The following is a 17044-nucleotide window of genomic DNA, read 5'->3' as shown; positions in this document are numbered from 1 at the left end:
ACTGAAATTAGCTCCCAGGATAAAATCTGTTGCCATTCTTGTTCGGGCACCCTGGATGCAAAGACGAAGACACAGAAGTCATAGTCTAGTGTAGGATGCAGGAATGTAAACAGCAACTGTAGTGCAGTGAGATCAGTGTTACGACAGGGAGGAGTTGCTGCCTAACTTAAAGAGTAGTAAATTTAATTCCTTTAATGGCATAAGGACGCCCAACTCACTTGAGTTCCTCAGATCATGTTTATTGCCAGTGACTCTTGGTTTACCTGCTCCGTATGGTGTGCAAGTATGTACAGAATGTCTACTTCAGTAGTTCTTACCAGTGTGCCACACCATGCTCGGGTACCATGTCATGGATGTGTTTTCAGTTTGTTCAACTTGCAAAACTTAGGTTTACCACAATTGGAACTGACAAAATCTCTCAGGTGGGCTGTTGAGCCCAATGGAGCCTTTGCTATAAAATACAGAGGCTTGATGTGGACAATAACTACATGGCATAATATGACATCATACATGTGATCATATTATGTCCGTGTTTTGGTGCATGGAAGAATGCAGGCATGGCCAGGTTCATGGGAACCCTTACTCTTCCCTAGTCAGAGATGTAACCATATGAGCCATCTGTTTACATGCCCTGTGTTTCAAAAGAACTAGGTGTGTCTCTGTTTGGTTTAGTATTACATTTTATTTTCACTTCAAAGTGTAGGGAATCTGTTTCAGTGCTCTTGCCATTAGTCTAATTTGCTGATTTAAAAGTAGGTATTAATTTAATATCCAAACTGGCATGGCTAAGAGACACCAAGGTAATTAGAAGGCTCTAATTGGAGACACCTAAAAACATTTTGAGATACTATATTCTGGACTCTTTTAAGTGCACTAGACACAATATAGAACAACAGTCCTTTCACTTCAAGGGCTTGTAACATAGATGCCTAGAAGGGAACAATAATTAGGAAATTATTTATAACATTTCCTCCAGGGACTGTTGCCATGATGATTTTGCAGCATTTACTATAGAGAAAGCAACAGACATAGCATGGAAATGAAGAGAATGAATAGAACAGAGAAAGAAAATAGCCAACAATGCTTTGTAGATAGCTCCACAAACCCTGGAGCCCAACTTCTCTCTGAAATTGGCTCTCAGACTTGCATGTATCCTATCAGGCAAAATGGTTTTATGAAAAACAGTCTAGGACCAGAGAGATTTTGCTTTACAGACCTTTGTTGTGACCCAAGCCATTATTAACAAATAACACAAACCTAGGTAGTCCAAGAAGAGAAGTGATACTACCGGAATAATAATCTAGGAATACAACGAATGACATATAGATTGGTAATGTGGCTTCATGAAGAGTTGAGCTATTGGCTGGCTGTGGTGGCTTATGCCTATAATCCCAGCACTTTGGGAGGCCCAGGCGGAAGGATTGCTCGAGGCCACTAGTTTGAGACCAGCCTGGGCAACATAGCCAGACCCTATATCTAAAAAAAAAAAAAAAAATTGAGCTATTGACTGTCAATAAAATGTGCATCTCAAATAATTTACCTGATTCATCCTAGTACTCACAGAGGTAAAAGTTTTTAAAATAATTATCCCAAACTGTGAGTGCAATTTACAACTAAGTTTTTCTATTAGTATGTGTTAGCTGAATGCATTATCAAACCTCTAATCTCTGTTCCATACTATTTTATTTCTGTCATAAACACCACATTTTATTAAGTAATCCAGGCAGGATTCTGTAGCCACACAGCATATATGAACTTGGACTTTTAAGAAGTTAGATTTGATTGTGATAGAAACTCAATACAGAAATACTTTAAAGTCACTGCTTCTTTAGTTAATAATTATGAGGTGATACCTTTTATTTAGGACTTCAAGTACCTTAGTAGTACTGTAATAGCAGCACAAGAAGTAAGTGAGAATCAAGTGGCCTCATCCTGAGTCCAAAGGGATTGGTTAGTTTGCTGGCATCTGCAGGAGGATTCTCAAAGATCCAGTTTCCAGTGAGTTTCAGACCTGGGGGATCTACATCGTGGCACACGAGTGAGGCGCTCTCCTCCGCGGGGCGGGAGGGACCCAGTCGTCTGCCTTGCTAACACGCGCCTCCCCTTCTCTCCAGGTGACCCCCAGGTCTGGACCATGCTGTAAGAAATACTGATCCAGATTCCAGAGGGCATCTAATCCAAATTCCTCGTTTTACGAAGAGCCCACAAGGTCAGGTGGCTAATTCGCGGATCTGCTCTTTAACTCCCACTTCCAAGACCCAGAAATCCAGGAATGTTGGGGAAGTTCCTCGTGAAATCGGCCAGAAAAGCTTTTTGAGGGAGTTCGTGACGGCTCTTCCCCCCAGCTCCGGGTAGGAAGAGGGTCGTTGACCTGCGTTCGGAGTTAGCATCTCCCGCACCACCTCTGACGTTCCACACACCGACAGAAAGTCGCCCTCCCCCGGCGGCGGGGCGCGCGGGGGCGGCGCTGGCGGGCGCGCTGCACACTGGCCGCCGAGCGGCGAGCGCGGGACTCGGCGGCGGGCGGCGGGCGGGGAAGGCGCGGGGCGTGGTCTGCCGCTTCCCGAGCGCCAAGGAGCGGAGCGCGCTCTGCTGCGCCCGGAGCCTTCGGCGGGACCGAAAGAGCGAGCGGGAGGACGAGCAGAGGGCGCGATCGAGGGAGCCAGGCCAGCGGCGCTGCGACCGGGCGGCCCGGCCCGCGCCCCGGCCCCTAGATCTGCCGGGCCGACCGCGGGTGAGCGCGGCCGCGGGGCCCCAGCACCCCGGTGCGCCCGGAGGGAGCGGGAGGGTGGGGAAGGGGCGGGGGCGAGGGAGGGAAAGGTCCCCGAGCCGCGGGCGGGGGCGGCGGGAGACGGGGACCGACCTGATGCCCGGGTCCGAGCCGGGCCACGGGAAACTTTGCCCGGGTGGGGACAGCGGGGTGCGTGGAGGGCGCCGCAAACTTGTCAGCGGGCGGGGCGCTCCGGGGATTGGAGCGAGCGCCAGCGGGTGGCGTTTGTCTCTCCGGCTTCTTTGTGTCACCTCCGGGCCCCAGCCCGCCGGTGCGCCCGGCTCGGAAAGGGGCTGCGCAGGTCCCCCGGCCGCCCCCCCCCCCCCCCCGGGCCCAGGCCCCAGCGCTCTGGGTCGCCTGATTGTTTTCATTCCTCGCGTCACGCCTGGGCGGGAAAGATTTTGAACGCCGCGTGAGACACAACGCCGAGAGCCGCGGCGCAGAGATTGCGAACCCGTGGGCGGCGCGAGGCTCGCCCTGGGGGCCAGGGCGGGACCCCGCGGGCCGGGGCGCACCGGGACTGCGGGCGCGCGGGGACCCGGCGGCCTGGGCGCTCGAGGAACCGCGACGGGCGCGGCCGCCCGGCGCCTCCGCGGGGGCGGGGAGGGGGCCGATCGGACGGGGATTATAATTCCATTTTGATTGCTTGGGGTCTTTGTTGTCTGAAACTGCCTTTAGGGTCTGACGGTAGCACCTTCTCCTTATGTTATTTTTCATGTTAGAAAAAGGGGCGGGGGGTGCTGTGGGTGGTATCGGTGCTGCTGGAAACAACATTAGCCGCTTTATTTGATGGAGGTTGAGAAGTCCCGTGTAACATTTGCCTTTGTGGACGGCTGCTATTTCCGAAAGTTGTTATTTTCCCTCCCTCAGTGGAAGGCAGAGTCTGAGCCAGACGCCGGCAGGCACGGTGTGTACAAGCGCCGGCAAGTCAGAGCCGAACGCGAGGGTTGGTTCTAGCCGCTCAACACTTCGCATCGCTTTTTTTTTTTAAAGTTTGTTTCATTGAAGCAACTTTCATTTGCTTTTCTAAAAGTTCCCATAGCGCCGAAGGCAGACACGATGTGGTCGCACTCGGCTGGGTTCGATCACTTTAGAGGTTGGGAATACAATTAAACATCCCCACCGTAACCTGGCCCTCTCACCACTCAGGCACCTACCGTAGAGGGGTCGTAAACTTCAGGGGAGAGCGTTCAGCTTTTGTGGGATGGAGTATTTGGTGGGTTTTCATACTTTAATGGATGACTCCTTCTTTGGTTTTCTTTCTGGAAAATTATTGAGACTCCCAGGGGCTTTTCGTGAGATAATTACTGAAGGGCCTTAGCCCCACCTGTACTCGCTTCCTCTTGCACCCCCGGGGCCGTGGGAACAGGTGTGATCCTCCTTAAATTTTTTCCTGGTGAAGACTCTCGAGATGTTAAAATAAGTAAAAAGTGGAAATGTTCCGTCTTTGTCCACTTTTGAATTAATGAGGCTTTATTAAAAAAAATTCAAAAGTAAGCCTGTTTGGGTCAGCTACTCTTGTACATTAAAATTGTTTAAAAAATTATGTGAATAAGTTTACCCAATTAAACTTAGCATTTCAGTGGATTAATGATAATTGTGTTGCAGGATATTGCAGTACGTTTAGAGAAACTGAGTCACAATGAGATTACTCTAGGTACTGCCCTCAGTAGCATGAGGGTGAGAGTTTAATGTAAAAAACTGAGTCAGTCACATTTTAATAAGGGAAAGGGTGAAAAGCAATTGATTCATTTTCATTATTCATTTGTCATTATCCATTATATGTTTTAGATATAGATTTTCAATAGTTTCACAAAATCATTCATTTACTCAAATAAATTCCTGCCATATACCAGCCACAGTACTAGGCTCTGGGGATCTGAGTAGTAATAGTTATGCTCATTTTGTACCAGTAAATACCTTGCAGAGATTATTCTTTTATAAGTATTTATTCAGTACCTATAACATATTGTGCTAGGTGCTAGGTTATAATGGTGCATAATGCAGTTCCTGCTTTTATCTAGTGGGGAAGATAGAAAATAAATTATGTAATTAAACTAATTGGAGGTTTTAAAATGTAAATCAGATCACATTGCTGTTCTGTTCAAAACCCTCCAGTGGCTCCCGGTCTCCCTTTGAGTGAATGGCAAAGACTGACAGTGGCTCCAGGAGCTTACCTCTTTTGGTTTCCCTGCTCCCCATCCTGTTACCTTCCTGAGATCACCTTCCTGATCTCATCTGCGGCTCTCATCCCTACTCAAGCTTCTGTAGCCAAACTGGCTTCCTTGTTGTTTGAAGGCCTTGCTGCGCTCTGTTGGGAACATCCTCCCACATGAGCTCCCATGTTTGTGGTGGTTCTTGCCCTGACCCCCTTCACTTCTTTACTCCATGTTATATTCTCCATGAGCCTCCACTAACCTCCAGACCTAAAACTGCAGCCACCCTAGCAACTCCCATTCCTCCTTCCATAAGTTATTACTTTTTCTCTATAAAACTCACTCACTGTCTACCATATATATGTTATTTATTTGCTTATTGTCTGCCTTCCCCCACTAGATTCTACACTCCATCAGAGCTGGATCAGAACTGTTTTATTAAGTGTTGTATCTTCAGAATCAGGAACAGTACCTAGCATATACTAGGTCCCCACTAACTGCTTGTTGAATGAATGCTGTTGAATGGAAAGAAGGGAATAACAGGGTGCTGAGACAGAATAACCAGGCGCTCCCATGTTACTCATGTTACTGGTGAGAAGGCTTCTCTGGAGGTGATGTGCAAGCTGAGACTTGAGATGACAAGGAACTAGTCATGCTGTTGTAGGGTAAGAGGTTGTGGAGAGGAGAAGCATGGAAGATCAGGTAGAGAAACAGCACGTGCAGAGGCCTTGAGGCAGGAAAGAGCTTGGCAGTGTGTGGATTTATTGGAACTTCAAGGTCATTGTGTGAATACTGTCAACTCATGGGAGGGCATAACTCCATGACATGTGGAAATCAGGTATCATATGCAGGACCTTTTTGGAGATATTCACATTGAATCTCATCTGTGCCCTATTATCCCTAGTTTATGGTTTAAAAAGCTGGGTATCAGGGAGATTAAGAAACTTTCTAAGATTGTGCAGTAGGTGAATGGCAAAGCCTAAGATGGGAAGCCAGGCTCTCAGACATCAAAGCACTTGTATTTGACCACTATGCCAAGATCAAAAGACATAGTCCCCATCCTGATGGAGCTGTTAGTCTAGTGGGCAGACAAGCATTGCAGTACACACATGGCAGTGCCAGAAAAGATGTACTCCTGGGGCCTGTGGGAGGAGGAAGCACTTAATTCTGCCTCGGAGTGGGATAGGCCAAATTGGAAAAAATGAAATCATTATTGCTTGTATTATTTATTTATTTATTTACTCCTGGGCTCAAGCAATCTTCCTGCCTCAGCCTCCTGAGTAGCTGGGACTACAGGCTTCTATCTCAATGCTCGGTTAATTTTTCTATTTTTGGTAGAGACAAAGTCTCGCTCTTGCTCAGTCTGGTCTCGAACTCCTGACCTCAAGTGATCCTCTTGCCTCAGCCTCCCAGAGGATTATAGGTGTGAGCTACTGTGCTTGGCCTCCTTTTTTTATTATTATAAAATATTTCAGGTTAGCAACATCTTAATTAAGAAATAATGTTAATATTAAATGCGGTAGCCTATTCTCCAAGGCTTCACTGTGTGTTCACTTTGCTTTCTAAATTTAAAGACAAAAGACTTGCTTTTATATGTACCAAGGACATGTGTCATATGCACCCTTTTCTACTTTCACCAAACAAAGGATTATGCCTGGAATAGTGTAAAATCACTTATGTTTAAAGTCTGTAATTCTTTGTGAAATTGCAGGCTATTTTTTTTTATTATTGTTACCTTAAATTGTCCATACTTTCCATTTTGTGTAATAATTTTTTTTTGTTGTTTTTTTAGAGACAGAGTCTCACTCTGTCACCCAGGCTGGAGTGCAATGGCATCATCATAGCTCACTGCATCCTCAGACTCCTGGGCTCAAGCAATCCTCCAATCTCAGCCTCCTGAGTAGCTAGGACTACAGATGCATGCTATGCACTGCTAATTTATAAAATTTTTTTGTACAGGCAGGGTCTTGCTATGCTGCCCAGGCTGGTGTCGAACTGCTGGCCTCAACCAATCCTCCTGCGTTGGCCTCCCAAAATGCTAGGATAATAGTCATAAGCCACCTGGCCTGCATAATAAGTTTTAAACAGCTTGAGTAACAAATTGAGTATAATTGGTGCATAGTAAGTACACATTTAAATTTCGTAAGTTTTTGACTTTTATTTATATATATATATATATATATATATATATATATAGACCTGTGAAACCATCTCTCCATCTTTCTCCTCACTATACCCTAATCCCCCTTTCCCAAACAACCCGTGATAGCTTTCTGACCCTATGGACTAATTTGCATTTTTAGAATTTTATATAAATGGAATCATGCAGTATGTTCTCTTCTTTGCCTGGCTTCTTTCACTTAGCATGATTATTTTGAGATGCATCCACATTTTTGTGTGTATCAATAGTTCATTCCTTTTTGTTGTTGAGTAGTATTCCACTATACTGTTACATCCTGGCTCATTTATCCTTTGACCTACTGATAGACAATTGAGTTGTTTTCAGTTTTTGGTGCTTAAAAATAAAGCTGCTGTGAACATTATGTACAATCTTTGTGTGGGTATCTGCTTTTATTTCCCTTGGGTAAATGTTAGGGGTAGAAGGGTTGGGTCATATGCTAGGTATATGTTTAACTTTTAAACTATCATATTTTTCCAAAGTGATTATATCATTTTACACCCCCAAATAGTGTATGAGAGTTCTGGTTGCTCCACATCCTTGCCAGCGGTTGGTGTGGTCATGCTTTACATAGCGATTCTACTAGGTGTATAGTAGTATCTCATTGTGGTTTTAATTTGCATTTCCCTAATGACTCATGACATTGATGACATTGAGCATCTTTTCATATGCCTCTTTACCATCCATATATCTTCTTTGTTGAACTGGCTGCTCAAATTTTTTGTTCATTTTTTTCTTGCATTGTTTCCCCTATTATTGAGTTTTGAGAGTTCCTTGTATATTCTAGAAACAAGTTCTTTTCCAGATACAAGATTTATAAATATTTACTTTCAGTCTTAGTCTGTTTTCTACTACTAATGGTACACCACAGATTGGGTAATTTATATTGAACAGAAATTTATAGGGTTATGGTTCTGGAGGCTGGAGTGGCCAAGATTGAGTGGCTGGCATCTGGTGAGTGCCTTCTTGCTGCATCTCACATGGCAGAAGGACAGAGAGGGTGAGAGACAGGCAAAATGGTCAACTTGTCCTTCTGTAAGGAATTCACTCCTGCAATAACAGCATTAATCCATTCATGATGGCAGAGCCCGCATGGCCTAATCAGCTCACAATGTTCCCACTTCTTAATACTGTTGCAGTGGCAATTAAATTTTAACATGAGTTTTGGAGGGGACATTGAAACCGTAGCAAGTCTATTGCTTGTCTTACATTCTCTTAACAGTATCTTTTGAAGATACTGTTCTTACTTTTGGTGAAGTTCATCAATTTATTCTTGATGAATTGTACTTTTGATGTTATAGCTAAGAAATCTTTGCCTAATTTAAAGTCAAAAAGGTTTTCTCCTATTTTTTTTCTGCAAGTGTTATTATAGTTTTTGGTTTTACATTTAGGTCCATCTACTTTGAGTTAACTTTTGTTTATAGTGCAAAGTATGGATGGAAGTTTACCCTACCCATGCCAGGAACGTTTGCAGTTTTTGGAGACAATGTCTGGCAACAGTTTCTGGAGTGGGAGCAGGGGGCATTTGTTGCTGGCATCTAGTGGCTAGAGGTCAGGAATGCTGCCAAATATCCTACAATGGGCCACACTCCGTTGGCTCACACCTGTAATCCTGCACTCTGGGAGGCCAAGGCGGGAGGATCACTTGAGCTCAGGAGTTGGAGACCAGCCTGAGCAAGAGCAAGACCCCGGATCTACTAAAAATAGAAAAATTAGCCAGGTGTTGTGCCATACGCCTGTAGTCCCATCTACTTTGGAGGCTGAGGCAGGAGGATTGCTTGAATCCAAGAGTTTGAGATTTCAGTGAGCTGTGATGACGCCACTGTACTCTGGCCAGAGTGACAGAGGGGGAGACTCAGTCTCGAAATAAAATCTACACTGGGAAGGAGCGATCCCCTCGACAGTCATTCAGCTAAAATGTTAGTTGTACTGTGGTTGAGAAACCCTAGGCTTGAAGTCTATTGAATTTATTGACCTTCATGAACCAGCTCTTGGTTTCATTGATATTCTGTAATGTTTTTCTGTTTTTGCTTTGATTTTCACACTGATCTTTATTATTTCCTTTCTTTTACTTTACTTTGGGTTTAATTTGCTCCTCTTAGTCTAGTTTCTTTAGGTCATTGATTTGTGACTTTTCTCTTTTTCCGGTACAGGTGATTAGTCCTATAAATTTCCTCCCCAGTACTGCTTTGGTAGTATCTCACAAATTTTGATATGTAGTATTTTATTTTTATTCCGTTTGAAATACTTTTAAGTTTTCCTTTTGATTTTTTTTTTTTTGACCCTGGGTTATTTAGAAGTATACTACTTAGTTTCCAAATATTTGTGGATTTTCCACAGATTGTTCTATTTTTGATTTGTAATTTAATTTTATTTTTGTCAAACTGCATACTTTGTATGGCTTGAATCCTTTTAAATGGCACAGAATATCGTTTATTTTGGTCAATGTTTCATGTATACTCAAAAAGAATGTGTATTCTAAATATTGTTTATTTTGGTCAATGTTTCATGTCTACTCAAAAAGAATGTATTCTAAATACATCATACCAAGGGAACATACCAGCAATATGACATCACTATTCATATTAACCTTGGTCACCTGGCTGAGGTAGTATTTGTCAAGTTTCTCCTCTGTAAAGTTACTGTTCTCCCTTTTCTTTCTTTCTTTTCTTTTTCTTTGTCTTTTTCTGAGACAGGGTCTCTTGGCTCTGTCACCTGGGCTAGCAAAGGCTTGATCATAGCTCACTGTAACCTCTAACTCCTGGGCTCAAGTATCCTCCTACTTCAGCCTCCCAACTACAGGTGTGTGCCACAATGCCCAGGTAATTTTTCTATTTTTAGTAGAGATGGGGGTCTTACTCTTGCTCAGGCTGGTCATGAACTCTTGAGCTCAAGTGATCCTCCTGCCTCAGCCTCCCAGAGTGCTAGGATTACAGGTGTGAGCCACTGAGCCTGGCCCCAGCTGACTTTTAGCCTTACTTTAAGTACTGCCTATCCTTGCAACTTGTGGTCAGTGAGTAGCTCCTCTCCATCTGGGTGTGTAAATGTACCCCTATTCAATTCACCCAACAGATTAATTTATTTTATAAATACTTACTGGATCTAGGCTCTGACACACTGGTGAAAATCAATGTCCCTTGCCCTTAGCCGGCTGTCTAGTAAGAGAAGGGGCCTCAAGCAGATGGACATGCAATCCCAGTGAGGTAACTGGTGATCACTACAGTGGAGATGTGAACAGGGCAAAGCAGACGCAGCAAGAGCAGTGGTTCTTAAGTGTGGTGCAGGGACCAGCTGCACCCGACCTATCCGGTCAGAAACGTGGATGGCAGAGCCCAGCAATCGGTGTTTCACAAGCCTTCCAAGTAATTCTGATGCGTGCTTCAGACTGTGAACCACTGGAGGAGAGGATTAGATAATCTCTGAGATTTTTTTCCAGCTCTTAAAGTCAAGAGTATGGTTAAGAAATGTGATATTTATCCACATTGTATTTTAAGAACACTAGTTGGCACTAATAAAGTATCATATAAAACATTAATTGCAATGTAGGTAAAACAAATTCAAAATCATAAAGTTATGTTTGACACTAGAGCAATAATAAATTGGATAAAAACACTTTATTATGAAAAATTACAAATATATTCAAAAACATATTCATAATAGCAAAACGAATCCCTGTGTAACCATTAGCCAGTGTCAATAATTAAGAAATCCTGCTAATCTGGTGTTCCCTATGCCCTCACCTATCCCTCTGTGCTAGACTGTTTTGAAGGAAATTTCACACATCATATCATTTCATCCATAAACAATTGGATTTTATTTTGTTATTTGCTTGTTTTTAATAATTGGATTTTAAATTATTTGCCATATTAAGGTGCTAGCAATGAATTTGAAACTGAACCACATGTAGCCATGTCATGGTTACACATTAATTATAGATCAAATTTGTCTGGAGCTCATTTACACAAAAGATGGGTAAAACAAAACAACAGGTGAACATGTGTACATATATTCCTATTAGCAGACAATTCTTTAAATACTTATTACTGCTCTGAATACATTTTATTAAAACAGTTTATGTTATTGCATCATTATGTTAGTAATATATGCATTATACTTATAGATAATATTCCAGAATACTAAAAAACAATATATACCCATGCCCTGCCAAAATTAAATTATTGTGCTTGAAGGGGAAATTTTAGTTTGAAAGGCAGGTTTTTGGGAAGGTGGGTATTAGAAGGTTTTGGGCCAGATTTTTAATATATGTAAATTAAGAATTCTCACTAGTCATTTCAGCGTTTATGTTCCATCATTTGGAAAGAAACAGTATTCAGCAGGTAGCGATGGACAATCTATTAAAAACCAAAAATATATTAAAAACCAGTAATCTATCATGGGATTAGAGTAAAAAAAATCCACTCATTTTAGTCAATGTGCCACATGCAGTCTTTTCCTCAGGATGAGAGGAATATGTTATGCATATTTAGTCGGAGATCAGGCTGAGACAGTTCATGTTTGGGGGAGGGAGGCAGAATTGATTTACACAGACATACTACCCATTTACTCCCACTTTGGCTTTGGAGTACAAGTTGTACCCTGAGGAAGAACTGATTGTATCATTTATGACTGGGATTTTCATGTTTAGCTGCTTCTTCTGTATGATACGTAAATTAGTGGGTCCTATCATAGGAGTGAGTTAATTTTCATTTAAATGCTAATTCTCAGAAGGAATTTTTATCTTAAATGTAAGTTTCAACAAAATAAATAAAGCTGTTCAAGACTGTTCTCCATGCCCCCAAAACAACAACAACAACAACAAAACCCACAACTCAAATGCATATAAGCTATTAAAACTGGTAAGTTACAGCCAATGTGTGGTGGGATTGTTGATGGCATAATGAATGCTAGAGCTTTTTAGGTGAAAAATTTGAGTTAGTGATTCAGACAGAAGAAAATAGAAATGAATATTATAAATTCTGTTTATTAAAGAGTTAAAGGTGTGTTTTATTATTTGCACTTGTAGGCAAAGAAAATAGGTTACTAGCGTGCTCTTGTTAGAATATCCTTTGTAGTCACTCATTTGATGATGTTGGGTAAGAAATTTTCCTCTGTTGATAGACCCTTGTTTAAAAGAAAGTATGTTACCTTTGTAGTCTTTGTACTTTTTTCATTGTGGAAGTTTCAACTCTGCTGGGTAATAATTAATTTTATAAAAGTGTTTAGTCCAGAACTGATTATATTCCCATCTGAGCTGGATGAAAAGAAACTCCTGAATGTTTATAACCACAGATCGATGATTTAGTTACAAAGACTCTCTGTTGGTGATGGTTTCCGAGACTTGGAAGGTAAGCTTGCTGCTTTTGTGAGTCATCCTGTTGTCTTGCATTTGGCCATGTGTTTTCTTAGCAACTGCTGTGGATTTCAGGTTTGAGCAGGGTAAGTATGTTTGGAAATGATCCAACATATGCTTTCAGGTTATATATGCCTGTTAAACCTTATAAATTTACTATTAATGTTATATGTACCACAAAGAATAAAGGATTGAATGCTTTTCCTGTTTGTACCTTCCAAATAATTTTCCTTCTGATTTGTTTTTCAGGGATAATAGGGGGTGTGAGTGCAGGTAGGAAAGGAGAAAAATAAATGAATCTGGGGTACTGTGAATCTGCCCGTTTATGTCCCTGGACTAGAGCAGAACCAAAATGGCCTCCATGTGCTGATAGGATAAAGTATGATTTACTGGGGTCTTGACCTTGAGTAATACTTTCATGTGCATAAGTGCTAAAGGAACAAATGAATTTTAGAAACGTCTGTGGTATAGTGTGGTGGTTAAGAGCATGGCTTTTGAAGTCAGTCTGACTTTGGTTCAGATTCTAGCTTTGCCATATCCTAGCGATATCACTTTGGGCAAATTACATGACCTCTCTGAGGAGAGGTTCCTTATCTGTAAAAGTCAAGCTAAAATACCACTTATTTTGGAGGAGCTTATGAGTATTACTGATGTAATACAGGTAACAGATGGTATAGTACCTATAGAACACCTGGTAATAAATGCTATTTATTTACACTCAGTTCAAGGGTGAAGTGCAAAAGGGATTAGGTGACAGATGTTTAGGGGGCATCAGAAATAAATCAGATTATTCAAGAGCTAGGGGAGATGGCTTTGTAAACAATCACTGTAGTTTGATCTAGAATGGAAGAATTGCCAACTAAAGTACAAGCAAAGTTCTGTGGGTGCATAAAGTCAGTGGTGGTTAATCCCAACTTTGGGGAAGTTAGGGCTAATTTGTAGAACATTTGGCATTTGAGCTGGGTGCGTATAGCTGGGCCTAGATTGATGAGTAGGGCTTTTGTGGGGGAAGAGTGGGAGAATGGATTGCAGGCTGAAGAAAAGCACGGGGTTCATGGCAGAATGTGGTGGGAGAGAAGGCTGGGTAGATGATTCCTGGTTAGATTTTGCAGGGTTTTTGCATGCAAAAGTGTTCAGACCATATTCTCATAGTCTTTGGGAAACCAAAGCAGGTTCTTGACATTAGCTCTGTTCACAGTAGTGTTCTGAAAGATGTATTGGAGAGGTAGGAAGTCCAAGTACAAGGATGTTTCAGATAGCCAATCCATATGAGTGATGAAGAAATTTGGAGAACAGAGTCAGAGGGGATTAAAAGTAGATAAAAGAGAGAGAATTCTAAACTAGGTGCCAAAGAGAATGTTGGTGCCATTATTTGAGAGAGATAACACACAAGAGGAGAAAGTATGGAAGGAATTGGATGGTCCAGTGGTGGGGTGGGCTAATGGGTCTTGTGAGCTCAAAGATGAGTGGGACATCTAGCTGGCAGTTGGAAATTCAATTTGAAACAAGAAAGCTATATCTTCACAAATTATGTATTGGAAACAAATAGTATTTTTACAGATGAAGACATAGAGGCTCAAAAGAGACCTGATATTTAAACATTGACTTTAATTTTAAAGTACATCTCATTTTTTTTCTTTTTAAAAAATTAATTTTTAATTTTTTAATTTTTTAGACAGAGTCTTGCTTTGTTGCCCAGGCTGGAGTGCAATGGCTTCATCGTAGGTCACTGCAACCTCAGACTCCTGGGGTTAAGTGATCCTCCTGCCTAGGCCTCCCAAGTAGCTGGGACTGTAGTCCTATGCCACCATGCCTACAGTTTTTTTTTGTAGAAACAAGTTCACACTCTTGCTTAGGCTGGTCTCAAACTCCTGGCCTCAAGCCTGCTGTCTTGGTCTCCCAAAGTGCTAGAGTTATAGCATTAGCTATCATGCCTGACCCTAAAATTTTTATTAGAGATTGAGTCTCTTTGTGTTGCCGAGGCTAGAGTGCAGTGGCTATTCAGTGCCACAATTGTAATGCACTGCAGCCTCAAACTCCTGGCCTCAGGTGATCCTCCTACTTCAGCCTCTCGAATAGCTGGGACTGCAGGCATGTGCCATTGTGCCTGGCTCATTTTTATCTTTCTTTTCAAACTTGGGAAAATGGATGAGTGAGTGAATACAGGAGACAGCAAGCAGGCTGCTCTTTGGGGCACTTCTCATCAGTTTCCACATTCAGGCTCTCGTTACAGATTCTTTACAGTGAGGAAAGAGTGACTCTCTAACTGCATGTTTTCTCTTTGTTACTGGATGAGTGTCAAGGGAGTTTTATTTTTCAAGTTCCAATATTCCTTTCCTTTCAGAGCTGCTTGAAAGTTGAGGTCCTTTAAGATTTTTTCCTCTTATTTTTGATGAAATGGAAACATTCGTGTCAGAGAGGGTAAAAATTTAATCTAATAAACCTTGTTTTGGTTGAATTGGAGAGGCCAGAGGGGCAGAGAGAATGTTGTGCTTTTTCTTAATTGTATCTCTTTTATTAGATGATGGATGTGTAATCCTGAGGTCAAGTTCATGGATGCAGATAAAAATTAAGTCTGGCAAGATTTTGAGTGCCTTTTAAGGAATTTTTGTCATACAAAAATCCAACTCTCTCTCTTTCTCTCTCTCTCTCACACACACACACACACACACACACACACACACACACATACACAGACACACACACAGACACACAGACACACACACACACACGCACACGCACACAGCAAAAGCCCTTTCCTAGTATTATTTTCACTTTTCATTCGTGTAGTCTCTCTTCCTAGAGATAATCACTATGGACAATTGTATGTTTATCCTATTTGAATGTTTCCAAACACTTGGAACCTTGGCAGTAATTAGGCAAAGTAGCTAGAATTTGAGTGTTTTCTTTTTCACCTAGATATTTGATATAAGGGTTTATTATTGAGGTTTTGTAAATATGGGCTGTTATTTTAGACTGTGGTTCTGAAAGCCCCATAAATATCAAATCTAACTTATGTTAAATGCTCTTGGATCACTTTTCAAAAAAATGACACGCACCGGGTTAGAATTCAGAGACCTTGAGCTTCTCATTTGTTGCTAAACCAGTTCTGTTAGTTAATTTATTATACAAGTTTGCCAGTTAACTCCAACAGTGGGCAAAAAACATGTTTCTTTTTCCTTTTCTCTCTCTTTTTTTTAAAACAGTAGGGAGGGCAGAGAAGAGCTGAGCATAGAAATTAACATAGGCCCATTTTGTTTATTTATTTGTTTGTTTGTTTGTTTGAGATAGGGTCTCACTCTGTTGCCCAGACTAGAGTATAGTGGTGTCATCATAGCTCACTATAACCTCCAACTCCTGGGCTTAAGCCACTGGCCTGCCTGAGCTTCCTGAGTAGCTGGAACTACAGGCTAGCACAACCAGGCCCGGCTAATTTTTCTCATTTTTTTGGGGTCTCACTATATTGCTCAGGCTGGTCTGGAACTCTTGGCCTCAAGCAGTCTTCCCACCTTGACCTCCCAAATTAGGATTATGGGCATGAGCCACTGCACTGGGCCATAGGTAAATTTTAGTTTGGTTACTATATATATCTGTTAACTACTTTATATGTTGAATGCTCATATAATATGTGCTGTGCTAAATTTCTCTAGAGAATGATGAGGCAAATGAGTAGATTAGGTATATCTTGCCCATTAAGAGATCTGTTATTGTAGTGTTTAAATGGGCTTTGGAATCTGACATACTTGGATTCAAGCAACTCTTGCCCAGTAACTTGCTGTTTGGTTTTGGGCAAGTTGCTTAACCTCTCTGTTTTCCTAAATGAGCTAGATGGTATCTATGTTATAGACTTGTGAATATGAAAGAGTTGTTACATGTAGAGTGTCTAGCACAAGTTACTTACTAAATAAATATTAACTATTTCTATTACTGTTTTTATCATGTTATCAAATGGAGAACCTATAATTTTGGTCACATGCATAAGGAGAATTTACCTGTTCTTACTTTCAAGCTATAACAAAGGAAGTATCACTGATATTTCATTTTTATTGCACTATATATTGTCAGAAGGAATGCATAAATATTGAGATAAGCTTTTAAAAACAGGTGCAAATCTTGGTACCTGTCTTAGGTGGTGAGCTTTTTTGTTTTTTCACCCCTGACCTTTACATGACAGAACTTTGTCAGCTTTTTGAACTAAATAAGTTGGAGGAGCTTCACCTAAAGAATTACAAAGAGATTTTCTTTTGTGTTAGTGGTCCTATTTCTGAATATCCTTCAGTATTTCCAGTTGTAGTTCTGTTTGGGAAAATATTGTGGAATTCATAAGACATTTTTTTGAGCAGTATTCTGTTCATCAATGGGAAGAAAACATCTTAAGTGGTGTTTCTTCAATTCTCTGGTTTCTCTTCAGATCATATAAATCTTTCGCCTTTTTGAGTGGTGTTTCTTGTTAAGGGTATGTTATGTGTGTTTTGGGGGCTGGGAACGAGGTCAAGGATATTTCCATGGGAAAGGCTTTGAGAGAAAAAAAAATATTTCTTAGAAACCTCAAGACTGTAGTCTACAATTCCATGAAAAGAAAATTGGAG

General features: G+C 41.5%; 1 protein-coding gene across 5 annotated transcripts in view; it reads left to right on the top strand.

Annotated features, from left to right (window-relative positions):
* The first annotated feature begins 2575 nt into the window (after positions 1–2575).
* The window catches only part of SYNE2 (spectrin repeat containing nuclear envelope protein 2), a 297352-nt gene continuing 282883 nt past the window's right edge, over positions 2576–17044 (top strand). For all 5 annotated transcript variants that reach the window (XM_045565891.1, XM_045565887.1, XM_045565883.1 and 2 more), the window contains exon 1: positions 2576–2734. The gene's annotated coding sequence lies outside the window, so the exon portion shown is untranslated. The remainder of the gene's footprint in view (positions 2735–17044) is intronic.

This window comes from Lemur catta, chromosome 1 (genome assembly GCF_020740605.2).
Source record: "Lemur catta isolate mLemCat1 chromosome 1, mLemCat1.pri, whole genome shotgun sequence".
NCBI lineage: Eukaryota > Metazoa > Chordata > Mammalia > Primates > Lemuridae > Lemur > Lemur catta.
This window is presented reverse-complemented; position numbering and strand designations above follow the sequence as displayed.